We start from the raw sequence: 23,007 nt of genomic DNA on the forward strand, positions 1-23,007 counted from the left end.
GCATAAAATATTCTGGTGCCTTTATCAGAAATAGGGGGGATTTTAGGCAGAATTTAGGAGTCTGGTGGAATGAGGGCAACATATAGGCTAATCTAATATTTTGCCTAGAGTCGTTTCCTTCATATCCAGAGTTCTCAATTCTCTTTTTGATTGTATTGAATGCTGGGGGTCACTGAGGTTACCACAAAGATTTGTGTATGCGAATTATCTGCCATAGACACTCCTAAGTCCACTAGCAGAGCAACTACCCAAGGAGACATATTTCCGAAGAACAGGCTGGTTAAAGTGAAAGAGAATCTACAAGTGTAGCTTAGGTGTCACCTGAGTCCAGGTATAATGCCTGACATGGTGTTTCAGGGCAGTGGTTCTCAGACGTGGCTCACATCACCTGGGAACATGTTAAAGATGAAAGTCAGTCCCCACCCAGTCCTATAGAGCTATAGACCCTGAGTGTCAGATCCAACCATGTATTTTAGCAAGTCCTTCAGTGATTCCATATGTGCTTTAACACATGTGTTTGAGATTCCTGGTGAAGGGGAAGTTTGGTGGACATAGGCAGTGGGATGACTAGTGTTTTGGAGCATGGTGTTTCCTGGATAACCTGGATGTCCAGGGTGAGGTTGGGGCAAAGACAAACTGCCACAGGATCTGGTGGGTGCTGTTAGTTACCCAGCTGGAGCCCCTTCACTGGGCTGGTGCTCTGGTCTTGGCTGCTGCTAATGGCTCATTGATGAACCCTTCTCTGGACAAATGCCAAGGACTGGCTGACAGTAGTTCCAAAACCTCCTCTTTGCCTCAAAATGAGATTAACTCTGTGATGCAATTCATATTCCCCGTGGATTAGACTAAAGCCAGTCTCCAGCTGAGACATTCTAGCTCAGCTTTTCACGTGTCTTATCCTGCTTCCGTCTTCACTTTATCGCTTAGAAACAGTCCCTACAAAAAAATCAATTCTAGATGTGGTTACATACACAATGAAAGATGACTCAGTCATTAAATAAAAAAAAAAAAACAAAACATGAAATGCTGCCACTGCACCAATATGTATGGGATTGGAGGGGATTATGTTAAGTGAAATAAGTTAACTACTGTATGATTTCACCGATATGTGGTACATAAAGAAACAAAACAAAGGAATGAACCAAATAAAGCAAAACAAAAACCCAAACTTTTAAACTCTAAGAACAAAATAGTGGTTACCAGAAGGGAAGGGGGCAGAGAGGTGGGTAAATCAGTTAAAAGGGATTAATCGTATAGTGATAGATGGACACTAGAATTGTAGCGGTGAACATTCGGTAGGATGTACACATGTTAACTTCAGAGGCTGTACACTTGAAACCTATATGTAATACAACAGTATTACCTCAATAAAAAAAAGTTTAATTCTATAAGAATCTTGGTCATTGACTCTGCTCCCAGACACTGGCTTTCAAAGTCAGGCAATTCTGGGTTTGTATTTGAATTCTCCTGACCATTAACTATGTTAATTTAGGTGAATTAGGGAATCCCTCTATGCCTCTGTTTCTGTATGTGCTCAGTGGAGCTAATGATGCTGCTTGGATGGTTTGCTGTGGGAATTGGAGGGACACTGTAGATACTCCCTCAGCACAGTGTCTAGAGGGTAGTGGGAAATGCCCAGAGTTGCCTTTGAATTTTCCCTGACTTGGGCAAATTAAAGTTTTCATGTTGTCTGCTTTGTGGGTACTCCATATGTGTCTAACACCAGGATACCTCATCAATAACTAAAAGCCAGAAGTATTTTTCAAGTTAGGAGTATCTTTTTAAGTGGTAAAATACTTGGCAAATTGTGGAATGAAAGCACAAAGCATGAAGAGCACTAATTATACAACTAAGGATAGAAGTACCCTGGAAGAGACATGTTTGGGAGTTCAGAGACTAGAAGAGATGGGTAAAACGTGGGACTTTCCTGGGGCTTTCCCATCAAGCAGTAGTGCTGTTAAAGTGTAGACTTTGAAAACTTCCAACCTGGTCTTCACAAGTCTGGGGAGCCCAGCACACTGGAAGACAGGAAAATGTGAGAGTGTTGGAGAAACTTCTTTTCCACCGCCAGTCTTCATTCAGAGTTCCTTCTGTCTCTGGAGTCTGGACTCAATTGTCACCTCCTCCTAGAAGTTTTCTTCAAACGGTCTCCCCAATCTCACAACCCAGTGTTGTTTTTTTTTTCCACCATCAGGCTTTAGCTAGTGTAGCAATCTGTATATTTTTGATATATATTTATTCACATATATATTATATATGAATATATTTTTATATGTATATATACATATATTTATATATACATACATATATATATATGTATATATATATATACATATATATATATATATATAAAATCTCCTGTCAGTCTCTCTTCTTAGAACAACATTAGGGACTCAGTTTGTCCTAGCCACTGCACATAGCAGGTCCTTACTTGGTCTTGAAACTGTGGAGATTTTCATACATTGCTGGGGAGAAGTAAATGGAAATCTCTGGCTACCTCTTATAAAGCTGACACATGCCTTCCTATGGCCTAATTTCACTTGTCGGTATTTATCCACAGAAATGCAAAAATGTCAACCAAGAAGAGGCACTTATTAGAATGTTCACACCAGTGCTTTCTGCAATAACCACAGAACCAGAAGGCATCAAAATATCCATGAAAATAAATGAGAAAACCGTTGTATACGGACATAGTATACAAAAAAAAAAACCCTATACAAAACACTATACAAAATAATACAAAAAATACAAAAAAATACTATACAAAAAGAACCTTCAACTAGAGGCAAAAACGAGGCAACTCACTAACATGATGTTGAGTGAAAAGAAACCAGACACACAGGTTACATTCTCCAGGATCACATTTACATAAAATATAAAAGTAGACCAAACCAGTCTTCTTGCTAAAAAATCTCAAGTGGACGCCCTGGGTGGGTGGTTGGAGTTGGGGGCTGGAAAGAACTAAAGAGGCGGAACATCAAGGGTGCTGGTCGCGGGCTGTTCCCTGTTCCAGCTGCTGGTGACAGAGGTGTGTGCAGTTTGAGAACATTCGTCCAGCTGTGCCCCGTGCACTTTTTTAGTGTACTTTACTTTAAATGGCAATAAAATTTATATTAAAACAACTGCATGGGATTTTGCTCCAGCGCAAATGACTCTTTTGGGAGCTCTCAGTAGCATTTACCTGGAGAAAAGTACCGAGGACTTGGGAGTCCTGGAGACAGAGGCTCGGGCGTACCGGCCCTCCCGGCCGGGTTTGGTCCCGCTCGGGGCGCCCGGGAGGGTCGCGTCTGGGCCGCGCGGGCCCAGCGCTGGGGGGTAGGGGCGCGGAGGGGGCGGGGCTCCGGGAGCCGCGGGCCGGAAGCGCCCGGCTGCCCGGCGCACTCTGAGGTCGTCGAGCGTGAGACGCTCCTCAGCGCCCGCGGGCGCGTCCCGGCCGTCGCAGGGCGCCCTCGCCTCGCCCGCCTGTGTCCGCGCCCGCGAGTTCACGGCGCTCCCCTCAGCGGGGTCGCGGCCGCCAGGTCCGCCCGCGCCGGGCCCGGGACGGGGTCTGGGGAGGCTTCGCACGTCGCGCGGGCGTTCGGGGCTCGGGCTGGCGCCCGGGTTCGCCGCCGCCGCCGGAGGCTCGGGCTACCGCCGCGGGAGGGCGGGGGAGAGCGCCTGTCCCCAAGTGACCCCGTGGCGAGGAAGGGCGGGCCGCCGGCGGCGGGCCCGGGGGAGGCGCGGAGGGGGGCAGGGAGCCGGGGAGGATGCGCCCGGCGAGACAGCGCGAGCCGGCGCCTGTGGGGGAAGAGGGTGGAAGAGGCCCCACGAGCCAGACCTGATCAGGGAAGAAGAGGGGGGCTTCCCTGAGAGCCCCGAGCCTGGGACCGGTAGCGAGTGGGGATCTGTAGAGCGTGGGGCCCGGAGTGTTGAGGAGAGGGAGCGCTCCTTTCCTCTGCCAACCCAGAATTTGGGGAGCTGAGGGAATGGGGAGCAGCCACCAGTTCAGGACCTCGGGCGGGAGAAAGAGGGTGCCTGGTGAGCGCGAGAACTCAGACCCCAGGGGGTGGGTGTGGAGCAGAGGAGGCTGTGCTGGCACAGGCCATTTATTTGGTGTTTGTGACAGGCCTGACCTCACCTAACTGGCCTGCAACTCCCACGCCCCATCTCCCCTTCACCTTCAACCCCCTCAACCCTGTACCCCGTTTTCCAAGTCACGAGGCGTTTGAACTAATGAGCTGGAGCTGGAAGGGGTTGGGGGGCCTGTGACCAAGGTGAGGTGCGCCTTGTAGGCTCAGCAGAGGAAGGGTTCCTGGCTCCAGTCTCATCCAGTGTCAGCCCTGGGCCACGGGTGGATAAATGGGGCGTTGCCTGAGGGAGTGACTGAAACAGCAGGACATCCATGTTTCTTGTTGGAAACATCAAAGTTTTCCTTCCCCACGCTGTCCCTAGCCCTCCATCCCTGTTACACCTTCTCCTGGGGTCTGTGTGAGGGAGAGTGCAAAGCCCTGATAGCCCCTCCTCTGGAAGTCAGTGACTAAGGTAGCATCAGATGGCAGCTTCATATCGTAGCCATCATAGAGAATCCTATTTTGAGTGATTTTAATTTTCTTCTGGGCGACTAGTGATAATTCCCGAAAATACCAAGGACTGAAAAGTGGATGGTGACTGCAGAAGCTGGAGGGCTAAGGATAAACCAGCTCACAGGTGTTTTGGTTTTTTTTTTCCTCCCAGGGGCTTATCTTAGATAGTTTTCAGAGACTAGTACACTGTAAGCAGTTGCTTATAGGGAACAGGTTGCTATAACCTATTTGCTGTTGAAAAAAAGATTTTACCAATATTTTTCTCCCGTTTTTAACCATTTCCTTTACTCTGTGCTATTTTTACTTGCTCAAAGAAAGTAATAATCTGCCTGTATTATATACTCAGATTTCCCCCCTTAATTACAAATTTCCAAAAAAAAAAAAAAAAGACAAAATGTGAAGTATTCTAGCACTGTCTAGAAAATATTATGATAATGGTATAAAAAGTAGGGTGCTGGGCATGCTTTTGTGAGAACTTTAACCTTTCTCTGCAACTAATTTGCTAGTCAAGTGGCCCTATTTTTGGCCCATTTCTCCAGTGAAATGTGGCTGTTACCATAGGTGACCCCCCAAAGTCTGCTACTTTGCTACTTTAACTTTTTCATGGGGGCAGTTAAAAGATTTGATTCAAATTTCCATTCATTGTATGGTTTAATATTTAATTCCCTCCCTGCTGCAAGCTAAAGGGTAGGTGTGAAAATATACACATTTTCTCATCCTAAATCCCTTTTATCCTCTCATAATGCTCAAAGTGCAGTGTTGATGTCTGGCAGGCTTTGGGTTCAGTTTGTACCATTTGCAAACAGTGAGGATTACTATCACATGGAGGGAAGAATGGCTGCAGGATTTCTTGGACCTGAGAATCTCACACGTCTCTTTCCATTTCCACTTTCATTAGCACACAACTTTTAAAAGTTGGCTTTCACACAGCAACACTTTCACACATCCTTACTAAAATCCATGCTAATCTTTCCCATGGGATGTAATTCAATTGAATTGACATTCTAATAAAATACTGGCGAAGATACAATCACAGTTTGCCTGCAATGCATAATTAAAATAGCACTATGCAATTGCTTAAACCTCAGATAATGGTTTCATACATATTGTTGGTTATGAGATTTCAAGGATGTTAATAGAACATTGTAAAGCTACTTTTTTTTTTTTTTTAAGCAAAGTCTTAGATTGTCATTGCTGGGAATGCACTAAAGCCCAAGACATCTTTCAGATTAGTTTTGGGCTATTTCTTTAAGCATCCAAGCCTGCCTTTAAATCTGCATTTCCTGGGCATAGGTGACTCAGTAGGTCAGATAAACATTGACTTGGAGGTGTCTAAATCTGTGGCATTTGGGAAAATTTACCTTTTCTAAAAGACCAAGACAGGAAGACTTATCTTTGAGTAATGATAGTAATATTTTGCTGTTGTTTTTGTTCCAAGTGTTCTATTCTGTAAAGCAGCATTGGTTTAGCATTGACATTGACAATACAGCACAGAAATCATAGACTTTGGGTTCCTACATTTCATTTAAAGCTTCTAGTTGCTAATGGTTGATACTCCTTAGGTTATTACTTAACCTGTAGTCAAACAGAACATTTCCACTGATAGTTTTGTTTTATTGTCAGAAGTTCTGAAATTTTGATGAAGTTTGGAGAGAAAGGATGGGTCTTGGTGGATTCTTACATGTTTTACTGAAACGTGAGTAGATGTGCCTCACTTGTATTATGATGGCATTTTTAGCAGTGTCCTTAGCTAGGTGAACTTACTTGTGAGGTACAACATCATTGTGTAAATTTGTGATGTTAACAATCTCTGACTTCATGGATAGAAAATTACAGGAAATTGGTAAAAAGTTGTTACTGGAGCTGGGAGTGGCTTTGTTATTCATCGGGTCATTTAATCACTATTAATTGCTGTTGACTCACACATGAACTCTAATCTAGGTTTATCTACTAAATTTGAGACAGGTCCTGGGTACCAGACCAGGGAGGCAGGAGAGGATAGAACCAGGAAATGTATTCTCTTTAGAAATGGGAGGCTGTATTTGTCTTTGAATGTACCTGTGTACTTAGGTAGACTGTTTTGGGGTAGATGAAACAAGATGGCACATACCACGCAGGACCAGTGTTGACTGAAAATAATAATCAGCACTGTAATGAGAAAAGGTGAATAAGGGAACTTTATTTTCAGAGTCAAGGATGAGACCAGCTTGGGGAATCAGTGCCATGAAAGTGTTTTGGTGATCTGTGCCACAGCCCTCCCTCCCCCTGTCCTGCAGTAGACTATAATTTACATAATTGTGAATTACATAATTAATATGAATGTAACAATTTGTAGACAGGTATCTGGAAATCTAACATCTCTGTAGGAAAGTGATTGCATTGTTTATATTTAGGGGATGGTTCTCTCTGTCAGATACAATCTATGTATAAGAATTGCAAAAACTAAGTGATAAAATATTTATTATAAGGGATGTCCTTTTGTGGGCCTGCTGGTCTGGACAGAATATTCCGCTGCTGTTTCTTCTGTCAGTAGCAGCCCAAGTAATGCTGGGCTGTACTACAGGGCATCTTCACAGCAAGTATTGCTTGCTTTATTTTATGGTTGACTTAATAGCCTCTGCCTGCTGTCTTTGTGCCCAGTAGCTGCTGACTTTCTTCCACACCAGGAACCAAATAGGAAAAAAAAATGAAGTTCAGTGTCTGCAGGACTTTCATGCTTATTAAAATCCATACATATTTTTATTGGATCAGAATACTACTTATTTGCATTTATTTCCCATGGAATTTCAATAAAGCACAGAAAAATGGCACCCTCTTTTGGCTGTGCTAAGGAAAATGAGGCCTAAGGAGACTGAATAGGAGTTCGTAGATCTGGGAACTACACAGAATAAACAATATTGGAAAAAATTCGGGTCAACAGAGAAACTATCATGGAGATACAAAGGTGCAAAACTAAGCCAGACTGTTAATTGATTGACAATTTCTCATTTGTTTTGTAGTGAGAAACCCTGATGTACCAGACCAAGAATATTTTAAATGTGAATCTTGGTTCTCTACAAGCTGTTTTAATTAATTAAGGTAGGTTGCAGTAACAAATAGCTCCCGAATAAATAATGGCACAGAGAACAGCCCAGGGAAGTTGTGCTTGGCTGGGAGGTATTTGTAGCTGTATTCCGGCATACAGTTATTCTGGAATCTCAACTTGATTTCTCTTATTTGTAGCTCCTTCATCCCTTGGGGCTATAATCATTTATATCTATATAGAAGAGTTAAAACTGGGTGGAAGGAGCACAAACTTCTTAAGCACTTTGAGCTGAAAGTTGAATATATTCTGTGGCCAGAACTCAACCATGTGGCCCTGCACATCCCTGTGAGAAGCCTGGGGTATACAGTCTAGTTGTATGGCAGAGAAGGAAGGAAATGAGTCTGCGGTGGGCACACTATCCTGTTGTTTTAAATGTTGTAGTCATAATAGCTAATATTTATGATTGATCTGTAGATGCCAGGGGTTTTATATATATATTTCCACTTAATCCTTACAAAAACTCGGTGAGGACAGATATGTCATTCCCATTTTACAGATGTTGTAACTGTGGTTTGCAGAGGTTAAAAAAACTTGCATAAAGATGAACAACACATGGAAAAGTAGGATTCACACTTAAAAACTTTTTCTGGGGGCTCAGGATTCTTCTCCAAGCTAGAGATTCTGCATGGACAAGAAAGCAAGAGGCAATAGCTCACAAGTACCTTTGTATAGGACAGTCCATGCTTTTTATGGTGACCAACGCAAGATAAATTACTTTGGGCTGGTCAACCACGGGTGAAGCTTGGAAATCACATTGGGCGCCAAGCTGTTATAGGACAGCCCCGATATTGAATGGGTTGCCTGGCTGTGGGTCCTCACCCGCGCGCTTAAAAGGGACTTATTAATACTCCACTACAGGCACACACAAAAGGTTAATAAAAGGTTTATTTATAAGGGAAAAGGAAATAAGGAAAATGTACAACTCAGGGAGAAAATAGGGAAATAAAGTCTTTAATGCATCCTACCCGATTTGCCGACCTGGAAACCCAAAGTCACTCTCAGAGCTGGCTGGACGCTGCTAGCTGGTGGAGAGCCAAAATGGGGGACCCCCCAAAGCCCACGTGTCTGTCTTTATACGCACTTGGCTGCTTAACCCCACCCTCAGGTCCCAGCCACCTTCCCTTTGGTGGTGATGGGATTTGGAGTTCCCAGTGTCTTTGGCTTTGGCCTGGGGTGGGGGTGGAGTCCACAAAGCCTGTATGGAATTAGCTTTAGGATATCCTTTTCCCCTTAACACCTTCACTGATTTTGCAATGAACCAATATCTCTTCTTCCTTTCTCAAGTCTCCTTTCACAGATGCTGAAAAAGGAGAGGCTGGTAGAAGAATTAGAGGAGGGAGATGATTAAATCACCTTAAATCTGTTTTAAAAATCTCCATTTTAAAAAGGTTTTTGTTTCTTATAGTGCCTGATTCTGTGAGAGACACTAGCCTCTTTTCAGAGCCAGCAGAGTAACAGAATGCAACTTCTAACAGACTGTCTGGCTGCTAAGGTAGCAATTGTATTTAAATTTCAGTATCAGTTGTCACTAACTGGAACCACCTAAAGCAAAAGGAAGGAAGGGATATCAGGGCACATACTCACTTCTTCAACCGCCCTTAGGGGCTGGAAGTGGAAAGTTTTATGTGACAGAGTTTATTTTTGCAACTTGAAATTTTCCTCTCCTTTGAAAATTAAGGCAGCCTAACAGAGCCTTCTCTTTGGGCCAATACAACGGTAAATTTATGAAGTGAAAAAGAGGAGGTTTTCAAAGTGTTATAAGCTCACCCACACTGAACATAAATTTACTACTTAGAATACTCCAGATTTAAATTTTATTATGGAGCAAGTACGCTATGAACAAATTGACTTCAGATTTTAGAGTTCGGGAATTAAATAGCGGCTCATAGCATCTATATCATTTATTATTTCTATTATAGCAGTGTTGTCTTGAGAACAACAACAAAAAATCAGCTTCAAGTTTTGTGTTACCTCAATGCAGAAAGTTAACTGACATCCATTGTTTCTTAAGCCAACATTTTGAAACTGAGAACTTAAAAATGCTTTTAAACAAAGTCAGTATTTTAGATTAGTATTTCTAATATTTAATGATTCATATGTATCCATAAACTAGGAAATTCAATCAGTAAAGATGTCAAAATAGGACCAAAAGTGTTCTTTAAGGCGATTTTCTAAACTTCCCCACTGATCTGTTTATCCTGACCTGGCAAGGCTGCTGCATTTCAATTCAGAGCTTCTTTTGCATACAGAAGTACAGACTTGCTGAGCTGAGCCAAAACTGTCTATCCAATTACTGGGTAAGAGAGCTGACTGTAGCTTTAGGCAAAACCCATAATCTGTAAAACTCCATAGTATCAGTGACAGCCTAATGAAAGGGAAGGACCAATAGAGCGTATATGTTACTTGAATGATACACAGATGCATAGTTTTCTCTACAAATAACTTACTTCAGACATAACACCAAAGAGCAATGAATTATTCTGAGTCCTGAAAAAATATTTGATATATCCACAATAATTTTTAGATAGAATTGTTTACAAACAGAAGCAAAGTCTCAGCAGATGGCATTCAGTGAATACAAGTTTCAATGCTTTTATTACCTTTCATGAAATCTGATTTAGATATCATCCTCAGTATCTGTTACAGTGACTATAATGTTTGGCAAAATTACATTTTGCTGAAATTTATGTTATTTCTAAAGAGAATGAATTCAAGGGAATTGACTACATTTTATCACACAAAATTCAATAATAATTTCAATTTAAGAGAAAAGGTTACTCTCTATAAAAACATAATGGTGAGTGAAAGAAGCTAGCTATAGCTAGCTACCTAATATATACATGCTGTGTGATAGTATTTATATAAGGAGAAAGATAAATACTAGATGATCTCACTTATATGTGGAATATAGAGAAACCAAACAAAGGGTCAGACAAAGACAAACTTTAAAACCAACCCCCAAAAGGGCCTTCCCGGTGGTGCAGGGGGTTGAGCGCAGCACTGTGAAGCTGAACGCAGCCTCTGCTGCATGGGTTCAATTCCCGGCCTGCCAGGGAGATACCCACATGGTGTGGCAGACCTTTCCTGTCTCACCCACTGCTCCCCTTAGCAGTGCTGCTCCCCGCTCTGTCTCTGGTGAGTCCTCTCTCCCTCCCGTGCTTCTGGCCTGTTCCCTAGCTCTTGTATAAATAAATAAATCTTTAAAAAAAAAAATCCAAAAGCTGACCATAGATCTGAGACATCAAGGAGGGTTGGGAGTAGGAAATAATAGAGGCAAGAAGGGAGTGGCCAGAACATAATGGACTAATAGACTATGGTGGCGGATAAAGGGTGTTTTGGTGTTGGGAGAGCCAGGGTAACTACACTTGAAGGTAGAACTCCCATACTGTCAAAATATTATAAAGTTGTAAAACAATGGTACTTCATTAAAATTAATAAAAATAAAATAAAATACAAAGGTAGGTCAACATTTATGTAGTTTGAGGTCAGGAGAGGGAGTATCTTTGAAGAGAGAAGCCTTAGGTTGGTACGGAAGACTAATTGGTCTTTGGATATGCTGATAGAGTTCACTCTCTTTTTAAAAAGATTTATTATTTATGCATACGGAACTGGGGTACAGGCCAGAGGTGTGGGGAGTGAGAGGATTCACCAGAGACAAGTGGGGAAAGGGAAGAGGCAGATTGACTGAAATGCACTGCTGAGGAGAGCAGGGGGCTAGTCAGGAGAGGTCTGGCTGTGCCATGTGGGTAGTTCCCTGGCCAGGGATCGAACTCGTGCTGCAGTGGCTGTGGATAGCTTCATAGGTTGCCTCTTAACCCCTTGCACCACCAGGGAGACCCAGTGTTCTCTTTCTTAACCTGGGTTCTGGTTATACAACTGTGTTTATTGTCCATTTTGTGATAATTTATTGAGCATTAAACTTACCATCATTACACTTATGATATCTAAATAAATGCATTTATATATGTGTGTAATGACCCAAAGAAAAAGGTTAATAATTTTAATCTCCACAATGTTACATTAGCATTTTAAGAAAGAATATATTAATAAATATGAGCAGGAGAAGAGTGGCATTTTTGAACCTTCAATCTGTATACAAAATTCAGAGCTAGTCAAACAGCATCTTTTTAAAGAATTTGAGATTGCTTTCATTTTCAGTTTCTAAAAATAGTTCCATTTTTTAATGGAAAAAGAAAGTTCATCAATATTGGATTGCAATGAGAAAGTGAATTCTTTTTTCTCATGCATGGAAGTACAGGCAAGAATGAAATCAAGGCAGGGTATACTTACAAAGATATTTTAATTCCCGTTATCAGTATATCTTATAAGAAACTTAAAACCTCTGTAAGTAAGGTTTTGCTGGGCCCAGCATTTTTAGTGGTAATGAAGCTTGGTGATCATCATCACAATCATCTGGTAATCAATACTTGGGATACCTACTCCAGTAGAAATAAAACCCCTGGTAAATGTTTCCATTTATACTTTTTTTTTTTTTTTGGTATTGATGGGAGCAGATAATAGATAATTTAGTGAATGTATGTCTCTATATTCCACTAGCCTTACAATTTTTAATAGATAATGGTTTAGCCTAATTTCTTTCTTGTTGTAATTTCTTTTGAAATAAATAAAGCAAGAAATTCCACGTGAATTTAGCCTCATTCTGTAGTGGTAAGGCAGATTACTTCATAATTTTTTATTCATTCTATCATTGTTTATTTAGGGCTTTCTCTCTGTTAGGCTAAGGGGAGAGGGTGATGCAAGAAATATAAACTTTGTTTCTAGCTATGGTCTAAAGAAGTATTTAATTATTTGTCCCATAAACACTTTTAAAGAGGCTACTGGTTCAAAGCTCTGTCCTAGGATCTTGAGAGAGAGGTGGGAATATTATAAAAATCCCTGTCTGTGTGGGACTTACATTGTACTGGGGAAAGATAAAAATGAATATATTTGAAGAAGTTCTTTATATTTAATGTGTGTTTCTTTTACACAGCATATTCTAGGATCTTGATTTTTTTTTAAAATATTTATTTTTATACAAGAACCAGGGTACAGGCCAGATGTGCAGGAGAGTGAGAGGATTCACCTGAGACAGAGTGGGGACAGAATAGGCCGACCAACTAAATACACTGCTGAGGGGAGCAATGGGCAAGACAGGAGGGGTCTGCCCTGCCATGTGGGTATCTCCACGGCCAGCAGGGATTGAACCGGCACTGCAGAGGCTGTAGACAGATTCACAGCGCTGAGCTCAACTGCCTGCGCCACCAGAGGCTCTTGCTTTTTTTTTTTTTTTTAATCTGGTCTGATAACGTCTGCTTTTAGATTGGAGTATTTAGCCCATATACTTTCCATTAGTGCACATTTCCTACAAACCAGGATATTCTCCTACACAATCATAGGACCACGATAAAAACCAGGAAATTAACATTGATTTATTACTACCACCTACTCTCCAAACCTCAGTCAAATTTTGTCAGTTGTCCCAATAATGCTCTTTATATAGAGCAAAAGGATTGACTTCATTATCACTTGTTGATTTAGTTTTTATGTCTCCAGCCTGGAACATTTCTTCTGTCTTTCTTTGATTTCTGAACTTGACTTTTGGAGATTAAAGTCCAGTTATTTTGTAAAATTGCCCTTTGATTTTTTTTTTCCTGATGTTTTCTCATATGATGTAGATTACACGTCTTTGGCAGGAATGTCACAGAGGTGAAGCTGTGTTGTTCTTATTGTGTTGTATTAGGTGGCACACAGTTTGAGTTTATCCATTACTGAAGATGTTCACATTGGTCACTTGATTGAGAAGGTGTTTGCCAGGCTTCTGTACTAAGTAATTTTTCGCTCCTTCATAATTAATAAGTATGTCATGGTGATAGACTTTGGACCTAAGCAAATATCCAGTTTTGTGTAAACTCTGACTTTATTCATTCATTTATTTTTATCAGTAGGAATCAATTTTAATCATCAGGTTACAATCAGTAACTGTCATTCGTTGTGCTGCTCAAAATTATTTTTCAGGCCTTCAAGTTTCTGAGTTCTTTTGACTTTTCCCCATATTTCTTTGATCATTTCCTTGCTTCCTGGTACAACAGAAGACCCAGGTTCATCTCTGATTTTCTCTGGCCCAGCCCTGAAATCACCTGCTTCTCTCTTTTCTTGACAGTGGGTAGTTTCTTTACTTCTCTCAGCCTTGAGTTTATATGCTGGGCTCTTGTCCAGTGTGATCTTTGCATCCCCCTTTCCTAGTCACTCGCATATTTCCATTTCCAGGGCCCTTTGCTCCTTTATGGAGACCTGAGTTTCCACACAGTATCATTTTCCTACAGTCTGAAAAATCTTCTTTTAACATTTCTCATAAAGCAAATCTGATGGTGGGAAATTCTTCCAGCATCTGTTCATCTTGAAATATTTTTAGTTTGCTTTCATTCCTGAAGGATATTTTTGCTAGATATATAATTCATGGGTGACAGCCTTTTCCTTTCAGCACTTTATAGCTGTCCTAGCATTGTTTTCTGGTTAGCATTGTTTCTGGTAAGCAGTCACTGGTAATTCTTACCATTGGCCTCCAGCATGTAATCTTTCTTTTTTTTTCCTTCTGATGTCTTTTAGATTTTCTTTTTTACATTGCTTTTAGCTTTGTATAGAATGTGCCTTAAATGTAGCCTTTTTTTGGGTCTTATTTTTAAAAATATTGTTTAGGGTTAACTGAGCTTTTTGAATCAGAAGTTTTGTGGTTTCTCTCAAAATTGGAAAAAATGTAGTCATTATTTTAAAAAAATTATGTTCTCATTGTTCCCCTTCTGATGCCCAATTTGCAGGTATGTGAGTCGCTTATTATTTTCCCACAAGACACTGGTTGTTCAGAAATCAGAGACCACCCAGCCTGTGCCACCTTAGATCTGAGTTAGGTCATCACTGGTACTTCTTTTCAAGGCTTATTGAGCCTTACCCCATGCATACTTTAGCATTTCGTTAATGAGTAAGGGTTCCCCAAACCCTGGGAACATTTCTGGAGTCCTTTCTCTGTGCAGCTCCCTCCTCTCGAGTACTATGTCCTATAAATTCCTGGGACCTCAGCAGCCCAGAGGTCTCATCTCTTCAGTTTAGCAAGACTTTCAGGTTTTGCTTATGCCCTCTCCCACTCTCCTCCCCCTTCCCACTTACTGCAGTCTGGTCAGTGTCTCTATTCAGAAAGCCAGAGTTATTGTGGGGTTCATGAAAATTTCCTTTTCTCAGGTACCATAGCTTGTGTTGCCTATTGTCCAATTCTGCAAATATTTGTTTTGTCTTTATTTTCCCTGTTTTCTAGATGTTTGTGTCAAAAGTGTTCATTTGATGCCAGTTACTTTTACATGGCTAGGAGTGAACATTGCGTAAGTTCTAAGGTATGTTAGAAACTAAAAAATGTTAAGAAAATATAATAGAACACAATAAGGAGTATGGTTATGTTAAAGGCCCCAACAAAAAGTGTGGTTCCTTTGCCTGCTAGGGAAAGCATTCACTAAAGAGGGCTAGCTGTAGTTGAACCAAGCAAAGCTTTATTCAGGAGACTCATGCATGAGGAAGCCAGTGCTGGAAAGGAGGATTAGTCTGGCACCTTGAAGGGAGTTGGGAGGAGATATATAAAGGATAAGTTCTCAGGCAGAGAGGAGGAGGGCAGTGTCACAGCTTGTTCTGGGTTGGGCTACCCCAGGCATGCTCTGAGGGGTTACATTCCACTGTGCTTGCAGGCAGGCTCTCAGCTTTCTTTTTCCAGGAAATTGTGAGATAATCATTAGTCAGGACCTAATGCTTTTTGTCTATCATGGTGCCTCAAGGTCAGTGTAGTGGGCTGAATTGTTTGGACAGGGTTCGCCAGTCCATGGTTTTGTTCACCTGTCCAAACAGGACTTGGGACAACTCATCCTACTGGCTCACTGTTTGTTTTACCTAGGCTGTCACAGGTAATTCTGGGTTAGGAAGGCATGATTTTAAATGATAGATGAGGAAGCAGGCTTTACAAATGAGCTTGGTAAGTATAAGTAGAAAGTACTTTAGGTATCTGAAGAAGAAGGTGCATCTGAAGGATTAGTGGATGCTGATTGGGAAGGGGTATAGGAGAGGAGAGTGCTGGCATGTGTCCCAAGATACCCAAACAGTATTTTAAAGACTTGGGGAAAGCTGTCAGAACCCATGGTGAGTTAAGAATATAAGTAGTTTTTTTATGGCTGGATTAATATTGTGTGATAAAACAGAGGCCAAGTTGTAGAGGGCCTTGCAAGCCATATTGAGAGGTTTGCACTTTGTTCTATGGGACTTGGAAAGCCTTTAAAGGTTTTTAAGCAAGTGTGAGACTTGATTGTAACCCCTGAATGTCTTTAACTATAGAATGAATGTGTTGGAAAGAATCATTTCTTTTATAAATGAGTCTACTCTTTTATATGGGCAGTTCAAATTTTGCATTCATATTAGAAGCCAATGTCAGATGCCTAATAAAGGGGTCCTTGAAAAGATAATGCTTTTCAAACAAATTTGTGGACCATCTCTTTTTGGCGATGTAAAGTGATCTCAACATAATGAAGAAAATTGATGATGAAACTCTAAAAACAGAACACAAAATCTTTGAATTCCCAATTATAACCTTTAAAAGATGTTAAAGATTGGATTATAATAGAGGGTAGTCAATTGAATTATGATATTTGTTAGTATATAAAAAATTTAGACAGAGTGAATAAAATGTTTATACTGCAGGTTTAGTAGAATCCCAGAAGGAAGAAAAAAGAGGAATAAAATGAAATGAAAGCCAGCAAACAAGAAATTAGTCTCTTTATTTTCATGCCAGATGGGCAGATAGAAAAAAATTGCTTTTTATTTTTTTGATTTTATTCTTGAGTCAACTCAATCAAACATTTGTTGGGTTTCATGCTAGGTACTAAAGGAATGAAAAAAGATGACTTAGACTATTTTCACACCAAAGGCATGTACAAACTTTTGAGGAAGCAGATGCTTCTAATTATTTGTTATAAAAAGCAGGATGAAATAAATAGCTTCCACCTTGATTTTGAAGAAAAAATATGAGCAGTTAACTGTATTAAAAAGCACACAAAGTAAATGCTGCAAGAGATGTACAAAGAAAGTTTTATGGGAGACCATAGGATTAATACATTCTGAACTGAGAGAACAGGGAACTTTCACAGATGAGAAAGAGTTGGGGGAGTAGGTATTGCACTTGGTTAGGAAGAACAGTTATCCCAGGAAAGGCCTGGAATGATGGATGTGCTGGGCACATTTAAAAAACGTCCAGTGTCTTGAGTTGTTGGTGCTGAGGGCAACAAGGTGAGATGTATTTGGAGGTGGCAGGAACTGCTGTTGCTACCCTGCCTGGGTCCTTTAGTAAGCCACCATCCCTGTCTTAGCTGCAATGAGTGTTTGCTGCTACTGAGGTCGAAGTTGTTCCCTTTGTCAGATAACTGCCCTTAATTGAATGGGGACAATCTCAACAGAGAAATAATCTCCACCCCCACCCCATTTTCATCCCATAGCCACACAGACTAGCATGAACTTACAAAAGAGCACCCTCCTTTGCCTCTGCCACAAGGTGGAATTAGCTGTGGTTTAATCCATGTTCTGGAGCAATCCAGCAAGTCAGGCTAATGGTGGATTCCAGGAAGACCAATCCTTGCTTACTTCTTTTCCATCTCCTGTCCTGCTGTTGGTGACTCCTTTTCCCTGTGAGAACCTGCTCTGTAATAAGTCACACAAATTTGAATCCCTGTCTCAGCCTCTAATTATAGGCATTCAGAGCTAAGGTGGATTGAGCTGGAAAGGCAGATGGGACCAGTTAGGGGATGCTCTTATATGCCATGCTAAGTTTAGTTCTTGTCTGGGCAGTGGAGAGCTGACTGCTGAAAGTTTTTGAATAGTCAGAATTGTACTTTGGGATGATAACTTTGATAGCAGTTTATATGAAAATGAGATGAAAAGACCTCAGAAATAGAGTTTTGAAGAGTTAATTATTGGATGTGAGGGAAGATGGAGAAAGGGTGAGGAAAGGATGGTGATGAAATTTCTACTGAGAGTTGTTGAATTTGGGGAACCAGAGGAAAACCAATGTGAAAAAGTTTAGCAAGCAGTTGGGATTTCAACTTGTAACTCCTGCCCAGGATTGGATTTTAGATCTGGAATTGCCACTCATAATAATTAACAAATATATCTTTAACATTACTGTTTTGTACTGACACAAAGACATATTGTCTGTGGAGGACATAGATATTACATATTTTTAAATTTTATTTTTTTAAAAAGATTTGTGCATTCAAGAATTGGGGTACATGCCAGGTGAGGTGAGGGGGGTAAGGGGATTCACCAGAGACAGAGTGGGGAACAGAACAGGCAGATTGACTGAAATACACTGCTGAGGGGAGCAGCAGGGTAGAAAGAAGAAGTCTGCTGAGCCATATGGGCCATCTCCCTGGCCAGGGATCAAACTCATGCTGCAGTGGCTGTGTATAACATAGTGCTGCAACTTAATCCCTTGTACCACCAGAGAGGCCCCTAATTTTTAATTTTTAATAGAAATGGTTAATTGTTGTAATCTATTTGAATAAAAGATGGTTTTTATTTTTTACAGATAATTTATTAAAAGCAATATATATAATTCACTAAAGAAGCATAAGCTAAATATCCAAAATCAATGACTTCCTTCTGCACCTGTAAAAAATACTTAAAAAAATGAAATGAAAATGATCCTGTTCACATTGACCACAAAACACATCAAATATATAAAAATAAATTTAACTAAAAAGGTATGAGACCGTTCTGAAAAAGCAAAGTAATAAAACATCGCAGAGAAATATCTGAATAAAAATAGAGGCAATTCATGCTCCTGGGCAGGATGGACTTCTTGAAATAGTATTTGTCCTTTCCAAATTAACTCCTTATAGCCAATAAAATTCCAATACAATTTGGGGAAAACTTGTCAAGTTGATTCAAACATTTATCTGCAAAAACAAGAACAATTACAAAACAATGTGAATGTAGATAAGAATGTTTTAAAAAAGAAGGGTAAGAATGGCATTTACCCTCCTGGATAGTATAGAAATCATTAAAATTAAAATTATCATACATTAAAATTTATCATACTGGCATGAAAAAGACAAATAATTTCATGGAACAAAATAAAGATTATGTAACTGTTAGTCCCTTGATGGTGGGTATAGTGTGGAAATGTACATTTGAGGAGGTGTGAGCCTATACCTTTCAATCATATACTGTGTTGTAAACCAATGTTACCTAAATTAAATTTTTTTAAGAGTCCTGTATAATAAATTTAGATCCCCATGTTACAAGACACTTAAAAACTTTGAATGTGTATTACATATCTTCTATATTACATTATTAACTTGGATGGGAAAAATGCCTTTTAAAACATGAAATCTAGAAATCAGGAAGAAAGAAATCGAAGATTTGATGGCACTTTCAGTTCTATATGTGTGTAAGCTACTACAGAAAGATAAACAACAATTTGGAAAAGTATGTGCAAAATATCAAACAGACCGATAATCTTGTCAATATTGAAAGAGTTCCCACACAGCAATAAAATATATGATATAAAAGTGTACCAATTATAAGAACAGTTTGAAGATGTAAATGGCTAATAAATGCATGGAAAGAAGCTCACCTCCATTTATAATGACAGAACTGAAAATTAAAGGTGCCATTTTTTCCATTAGATAGGAACCTTATCAATATTATATATTTAGAATTAGCACTTTGTTGAATGTATTATGCACACAAACACACTTTTACTTTTTGTCATTTGGCTTTGTTTACTATATTCTTTAAAATGGTAAAGTATATTTATTTTATTAAATAGAACAAACTTTGTGTGACTTTTGGGTTTTCACTTGCATTTTTCTACTTATTTTAAAAGTTTTATTTAAAAAAATTTGAATCTCTTATTGTTCTGGGATTAATTTTGTTTTAAGTAATTAAGTAGTAATCTAGCTAAGTTTTCCAACTACTAATATATTTTGAAATACGTTTTATGAAACAATTCATCTTCATTAGCTAAAAATTCCATCTTTATCATAGACTAAATTTCCTTATGCACTTGGATCTATTTCTGGATTCTGTTTCATTGTTATGGCTTTTCACTCCTCCCCTAGTATAATGGTATTTTAAATATTATGATTTTAAATATTTTAAATTGCTGACAATGCTTGCATTTTCTCTTTACTTCTCTCTTTCCAGGTTTCCCTTAGCTATTTTCACATATTCATATATCCAGACATACTTCAGAATTAGCCAGTATTTTAAATTTATTTTTACTTTATAAATGTCTTCTCTTTTCCAGGTTTTTGACATATATTGGCAAAATTGTATATATGTGAAGTGTGCAGTGTGACAATTTGATACACAGAGTGAAATATTTACCACAATTAAGTAGTTAATTAACACATCTACTCCCTCACATTGCTACTTTTTTTGTGTGTGGTGAGAAGTGAATAGATAAGACTATTCTCAGCAAATTTCAAACATACAGCACAGTATCATTAACTATAGAAACCACGTTGTACTTTGGATCCTCAGAACTTATTATTCTGTAATTGAAATCTCTGCTCAGGTCAGCATCTTCCCATTTCCCTCATTCCTCACCCTTGGTAACCATCATTCTACTCTGTTTCTATGAATTGTTTAATTCATAGAAATTCACATATCAGTACATTCATACAGTATTATTTTTCTATTTTTGGCTTATTTCACTTAGCATAATGCCATCTAGATTCATCCATTTTGTTGCAAATGTCAGGATTTCTTTCATTTTTTTAAGGCTGAATAATATACTACTATTTGTATATTTAAAATTTTCATTATTCATCCACCAACTGGGGTTATTTTCATGTTTTAGGCTATTGTGAATAATGCAGTGAACATGGGAATGCAGATATCTCTAAGATACTGATTTTTGTTTCCTTCAGTTAAATATCCAGAAGTAGGTTTGTTGGATACTATGGTAGTTCTATTTTTAACATTTTGAGAAACCACTATAAAATTTTCCATATGGTTGCACCAGTTTATATTCCTACTAATAGTGCAAGCATTCCCTTTTCTCCACATCCTTGCCAACATTTATTATCTCTAGTCCTTTCGGTTCGAGTATACCCATCCTAACAGATGTGAGATGATCTCATTGTGGTTTTTGTTTGCATTTCCCTGATGATTAGTGCTGTTGAGCACCTTTTTACACACACACACACACACACACACACACACACACACACACACCCCCAAGTTGAGCATCTGTAAGTTTTCTTTGGAGAAATGTCCTTTGCCAATTTTTTTAAAAAGATTTATTTATGCATTCAAGAGCTGGGGTACAGGCCAGAGATGCAGGGGGTGAGAGGATCCACCGGGGACAGAGTGGGGAACAGAACAGGCAAACTGACCGAAATACACTGCTGAGGGGAGCAGCGGGCGAGACAGGAGAGGTCTGCCTCGCCATGTGGGTTTCTCCCTGGCCGGCTAGGGATCAAACGCATGCTGCAGAGGCTGGAGATTGCTTCATAGTGTAGTGCTTAACCTCTTGTGCCACCAGGGAGTCCCTCCTTTGCCAGTTTTTTTTTTTTTTAATTTATTTATTTATACAAGAACCGGGTACAGGTCAGAAGTGCGGGAGGGTGAGAGGATTCACCAGAGACAGAGTGGGGAACAGAACAGGCAGACTGACGAAATACACTGCTGAGGGGAGCAGCAGGCAAGACAGGAGAGGTCTGCGTTATGTGGGATTCTCGCCAGGCCAGCTGGGATTGAACCTGCGCTGCAGAGGCTGAGGACAGCTTCACAGTGAGGCGCTCAACCGCCTGAGCCACCAGGGAGGCCCATCCTTTGCCAGTTTTTAATCAGTTTATTTGATACTTTTTTTGCTCTTGAGTTGATTATATATTTAATGTATACATAAGGTTTCTCATATATTTTCAGTATTAACACATTGTCAAATATATGTTTTGTATACCATACCCAGTGTCTTTAAAACCCTGCTCCTCCCAGTCCTCATAAAATCTTTTTAGTGTTTGTTGTTGGGATTACATTAAATTTAGAAATTTAGTTATTAAGATTCTTTGAATTTTTTGACATTTCCTAAATAACAAGATATATTTCTATGTATCCATCACCTCTGTGCCCCTCAGCAAGATCTTGATGCTTTCTTTGCTTTTTTGGGGGAGGGGAAGGGTTGTGACTGTGTTCTATGAAATTTATCCATAGATTATTTTCTATAATAGGTTGTCTAATTCATTATTGTTTGTAAAAAAATGATATTTATATTTGTATAATTACTTTGTTATGCTTACTGGGTTCCTACCAGAATTTTTTTTGGCATAGATCAGATAAGTTCATTCTATTTAAATGCCTTAAAAAAAGAGCTTCCAAATTCCATTTGCAAAGCACTGTTTCATAGACATTATTCCCTCCAAAGGAAATGACAGATCAATTTGATTGTGATAATTTTGCAAAATTATTAATAAAATCTTACTGTTTTTAGAATTTTCCTGCAGTTGATAATCTTAAATCTTCCAATGCATATTGGCATGTCATTTATAAGTAATCATATGTTTATTTTTTATATTGCTACTTTATATTTCTCCTTGCTAGTGTTTCACAAATTATAATAGTAAACTGAAGTTTCCTTTTTTCTTCCTGATATTAAGAGATTTTTCCTCATTTTTCACCTTTAAGAACAATGATAGATGAATATTAGTATTATGTCAAGAAAATATCACTCACTTCCCTTTTTTTGTTTTTTTTCTCAGTGTTCTTTTTAGGCAGAAATGTAATTTAAATTTTATCAGAGGTCTTATTTGGCATTATTTGAAGCAATGATTAGAATTTTCCTTGTCCTATTAATGTGCTATTTTAAATCAAGAAAGTTGCTATTATTAAGTAATTTTTGTAGTCTTTTTTAAACCATTGTTATTCTACCGTAATAAATTTGCTCATATTATATTTAGTAGTAAGATTGATGTATTGTTTCTTTTCAGGGGAATATGCAAGTGAGGTTTCTTATCAGTATTTCTGGCTTCAAAAAGGTATTTGAAAGGTTTCTTCTTTTTGTTTGGAACAGTTTAAATAGATGGGATTTATCTGATTTTAAGTTGAAGAAGTTCATGTTTTTCCCCACTTCTTTTTAAAAAACCTATACCTGGAAAAATTCTGGCAGAAACCCATGAAAAGTGACATGTGGACTTATCAGTGATTTTTCTCTTATTCCCAGTTTTCCAAATTTGGGGAATTCTTGAAATACAATTTTATGGCAATATAAGAGAAATAAAGGAGACAGAGAGAAAGGGAGTGAAGAGGAGAAAGTTACTTTCTAAATGATGAGTG

General features: G+C 39.2%; 1 protein-coding gene across 4 annotated transcripts in view; it reads left to right on the top strand.

Annotated features, from left to right (window-relative positions):
* Nucleotides 1-3,844: 3,844 nt before the first annotated feature.
* Nucleotides 3,845-23,007, top strand: part of RARB (retinoic acid receptor beta) — an 885,139-nt gene continuing 865,976 nt past the window's right edge. The window contains exons 1-3 of one of the 4 annotated variants that reach the window (XM_054692829.1): nt 3,845-4,686; nt 7,562-7,640; nt 22,662-22,709. The gene's annotated coding sequence lies outside the window, so the exon portion shown is untranslated. Of the gene's footprint in view, nt 4,687-6,149; nt 6,259-7,514; nt 7,641-14,975; nt 15,030-22,661; nt 22,710-23,007 lie in introns of those variants that run through there. The other 3 variants (XM_054692837.1, XM_054692832.1, XM_054692827.1) reach the window with 3 other exon arrangements.

This window comes from Talpa occidentalis, unplaced genomic scaffold (genome assembly GCF_014898055.3).
Source record: "Talpa occidentalis isolate TD23 unplaced genomic scaffold, MPIMG_talOcc4v2.1 talOcc4.10, whole genome shotgun sequence".
NCBI lineage: Eukaryota > Metazoa > Chordata > Mammalia > Eulipotyphla > Talpidae > Talpa > Talpa occidentalis.